Genomic DNA, 4,792 nt, shown 5'->3' on the forward strand with positions numbered 1-4,792 from the left:
CACACACACACACACACACACACACACACACACACACACACACACACACCTGTATCCTGGTGGACATCCGGCTGTCACTTCGTGTTGAGGTGCCGGGACACATCAGACCTGCGGACGCTCCCTCTGCCGGCGTCTTCACTCCAACCGGATCTCCGGTCGTCCTGGATCACCCGGACAGTAACCGTTAAACCAAAGTTAAAAACCTCATGTCAATCATTTCCTGCTCCGCCCACACTGGTGTGAGGCCCTGAGGCATGATGGGATCTCTCCCTCACACAGACTCTGGCTGACAGAGACGACGTACGGACATAAACCAGGACTAAACTAAAACCAGAAGAGGTTCTTTGTTCTGTGTGCAGTCACTGTTCTAGTTATCGGCCGAATCAGACAGGTGTCATGTTTGATCTTGTTTGGACTGTTGGCTCCGTGATGCTAACTAGCTCACCGTTTGTTAATTACTTCCTCAGCTAACGTTAAGAAGCTACCAACACCAGATTACCAGACCACGTAGCTAAGTCACAGCTAGCTGGCTAACCTTAGCTTAGCTTAGGTTACAGTTAGCTGTAGCATTACATGGTTTATTTTTGGCTAAAATCAAGCATTAGCATTAGCATTAGCATTAGCATTAGCTGAGGGTGACCTTGATGTTTTGCTTCACCAGATAAAACTTTATTTCTCCCTACGTGGACTCTTTGCTGTGGTGGCATTAAGCTAACGTTAGCTAGCGTTGCTCACTGTTGGTGCTGTAGGAAAGTCTCACCTGTTCACACGGAAACAACACAGAGGGATGAACACACGTAACCTGAGCTGCGGTGACCCGCTCTGATCCGGGAGCATCAGGATCTGACTTCATGTGTTCAGCTGGAGGAACAGATAAATACAGATAAACAGCAGCTGCAGTGAAGAGGATGTGCAGATAAAAAGAAATTAAAGTCACTGAGACAATAACAGTAAAAATAGCCACAACAATTAGGATCAATTAAGAGAATAAATCAGCATGGTTATCACTGTTGCCGTGACGACGCAGGTCACCTGACTGCACCTCCAAAACCTCCACAAACCACAGGTTTGTTTTGGTGAACTTTGGTGAAACACTGACTCTGTGGGGGGGCGAGCTGGGACGTAGAGTTTCAGAGTGTGAACTCTTCAGAGGAGGCTGAAACACTGAATCTGATCATTCAGCTTAATTTATTAGATTAAAGTTTACGGAGGAGCTGCTGATGGAGGCTGATGGAGGAGCTGCTGATGGAGGCTGATGGAGGAGGTGCTGATGGAGGAGGAGCTGATGGAGGAGGAGCTGCTGATGGAGGAGCTGCTGATGGAGGAGGAGCTGATGGAGGAGCTGCTGATGGAGGCTGATGGAGGAGGAGCTGATGGAGGAGGTGCTGATGGAGGAGGCGCTGCTGATGGAGGAGGAGCTGATGGAGGAGGCGCTGCTGATGGAGGAGCTGCTGATGGAGGAGGCGGACTGAGTTACTGTATTTAAATCTGAGGACATGAAAACAGATGAAACTGTCCTGCTTTTTGTTTTAGCGGCTTGTTTCTGTCTGACGGCTGCAGGTCAGGAGGAAGAGGAGGAGGAGGATGAAGATGCTGAAGCTTTATGTGTTTCCACTGAGTGATTTTCTACTGCACTTCCTTCCATAAAGGTCGGGGCCTCGTTTGTTTGTCGTTTTCTTATTTAAATAAAGTTGTTGTTTGTACAGAGTCACATTCACTGCCTGACGTGAACTAGCTAACGCGCTAGCTCCTGACCGACGCTACGGTGGCCACCAGGTGACAAAATGGTGCATCTGTTCGGCTCCTGGTCACATCCATCAGGATGTGAGCGGATTCCTCCAAAGCCCACCTGTTCAGGTGTTTAGCAGCTTGGCTGGTAAATATTTAAGACCTTCCTGCTGAGGAGCTGTGGCCAGAGAACCAAACTGGTCCTGAATCAGCCACGACCAGTAAAATCACTAAAATTTGTTTGTTTGTCGGTTTCTTATTTAAATAAAGTTTTTGTTCGTAACGAGTCCCGTTCGCTGCCTCACATGAACTCAGAGCTACGTGGAGGCTTTAAGGCCGTCAGAGGAGACGGGCTGTTTCCATGGCGTTAGTGAGTCGTAGTGAAGTTAGCATGCTGTTAGCATGTTAGCATGTTCCTGTTTAAAGGATCTAAAATCAAACCTGTAACAGACAGAAGCTTCATTCTTCAGATGATGTCATTAAATTGTGTTACGAGCATTAGCTGTAACTGATGTAGTCACAGATATCTGAGGACGAACGCTGAACGCAGCTGAAAACATCAAACTCAGTGTTTGATGTTTCTCCATGTCTGCGTGCTTCTACTTGTACATGAGCACCGTCAGTGATTCACCTTAACGCCGCTGGATCCTGGGTGATGCAAAAGGCTGCTCACAACCAGGGAGCTGCTGCTGATGCAACACAGGCGCAACACACACACACACACACACACACACACACACACACACAGGGACAATCGACAAGTGTGTGTGTGAGTGTGTGTGTGTGTGTGTGTGTGTGTGTGTGTGTGCAGAGGGTCACTGTATCAAACAGTCTGTGGTGAATCCTCAGACTGAACACAGGAACGGTTCTTCCTGCTGATTAATCACTGAATCACTGTTCTGCTTTACTGAGCCTCATCACTGTCTCTCACCATGATCCTTTGGGACAACTGCACCTGACCATCTCCTGTTAGACATAACTGGGTCACCTGGACGACCATGTGACCGACGTGAATGGGAGAACACACCTTGTCTCGAAGGGTGAGCACCTCCCCCTCCAGGTAGCACTGCTCCTCTCTCGCCTGCTCCAGCTCGGCCTCTTTACTCGCCAGCTTCTCCTGCAGACTCAGGATTTGCTGGAAGACAAAACACACGTTTATGTTAAAGACGGATTTCAAGCACGACGTGACGGAAGAGACCACACGCCTGTTGCCCTGGTTACAGGATAAAACGGGACACCGAAGGGCTGGTAGGTACAGAAAGTGTTGGAATGGGTCCAGTAGATCACCTCAGCTGGAGTAGACAGCCGCTATATTACTCTCCTCTAAGGCACCAGACTCCATTGACAAAAACAGTAGTTTGAGCTCACAGACCACAGGAGCTGCTGCTGCCTCCATTAGTGTGTTTGTTTGGGTTACTGTGTGACTGGCTGTTGTGTCTGTGAGGTCAAATTACAGATTTTGTCAATGAAGTTTGGTGATTCTTTGTGTCTAAATGCCAGGTACAAAAGTGTTGGAACTGGTCCAGTAGATCACCTCAGCCAGCAGCCAAGAAACGGGCTCAGTGTGTGACAGCATCATGGAAAGGATCCCTACAGAGAGAGACCTGGAAGATCCTTTTGGTTTAACCACAAACAGCACACACACCAGACTACATTCACTAAAACAGGGATTTTAGAGCTGCTGCTCCATCAGTCAGTGTGTTACTGTGTGTAAATGGTTTGGAGGTAAACTAACAGCCCATAATGCTCCTCTCCACTAGCCTGAGGAGGAGCCACCACCCATCCTGATCAGCACAGAGGTCACAGATTAAGGAACGCTGTGGTTTCGTCCTCTATCTTTCCCGATGATGATTTTATTCATCTGAAATGACGCCGACTCATTACGAGCTTCTGTCTCTGTAATGAGTTGCCGGTTTGTCAGTTTCAGGACGTCAACACGGAGGAATTCATCGTTTCTTTTAACCTCCTGACACTGATTAAAACTGTGTTAGACACAAACTGAGTCCTTATTAATGTGTTTATTTCACTCTGCTGGGCTGTCAGGCTGCTGGGAGGGAGGGAGGGAGGGGGAGAGAGAGACGGGGAGAGAGAGACAGAGACAGACGGGGGAGGGAGAGAGAGAGAGACAGAGTGAGAGAGAGACAGGGGAGAGAGACGGAGAGAGAGACAGGGAGAGAGAGAGACGGGGAGGGAGAGAGAGAGGAGTGAGACGGGGAGAGAGCTCCTCTGGTGGTCTGGGGGGGAGGAAGAGGAGGAGTCTAGCTTGTAGCTGAACTAACATGGACAGAGGGAATATTATGGGATGCTTACCCAGGGTCAGACGTCATGGCCGCTCCTCAGGTGCCTTCGGACCGTCTGATTGGACGTCTCCGTGGTGCGTTCAGGTACCAGGAGTGATTCTCAGGGAGCTTTAGTCGTCATTACAACGGTCTGTCTGAAAGCCGGCGGCTTGTTCGACACATCAAACACAGACAAACAGATGTTTTTATTAAAAATGGGTTCACTAATTCCTCTCCTGCTTCCTCTATCTCTCTCTCACAGTCCCTCCTCCCACATTCATCTCCCCCAGCCTCCCCTCTCTCTCCCCCTCCATCTATTGTTCTGCTGTCTGACAGCAACATCACATACAAACACAAATTCCTCAGGCCTGTAATTACCTCCAGCTCCTCGTCCTCCTTCTGCTCACAGCGTCGCCTTCTGGGCCCCGTCCAGTTAAACTGTGTCCAGTTAAACTGTGTCCAGTTAGACTGTGTCCGGTTAAACTGTGTCCGGTTAAACTGTGTCCAGTTAGACTGTGTCCGGTTAGACTGTGTCCGGTTAAACTGTGTCCAGTTAGACTGTGTCCAGTTAGACTGTCCAGTTAAACTGTGTCCGGTTAAACTGTGTCCGGTTAGACTGTGTCCAGTTAAACTGTGTCCGGTTAGACTGTGTCCGGTTAGACTGTGTCCGGTTAGACTGTGTCCGGTTAGACTGTGTCCGGTTAAACTGTGTCCGGTTAAACTGTGTCCGGTTAGACTGTGTCCGGTTAGACTGTGTCCAGTTAAACTGTGTCCAGTTAAACTGT

Source organism: Pempheris klunzingeri, chromosome 10, assembly GCF_042242105.1.
Source record: "Pempheris klunzingeri isolate RE-2024b chromosome 10, fPemKlu1.hap1, whole genome shotgun sequence".
Taxonomy (NCBI): domain Eukaryota; kingdom Metazoa; phylum Chordata; class Actinopteri; order Acropomatiformes; family Pempheridae; genus Pempheris; species Pempheris klunzingeri.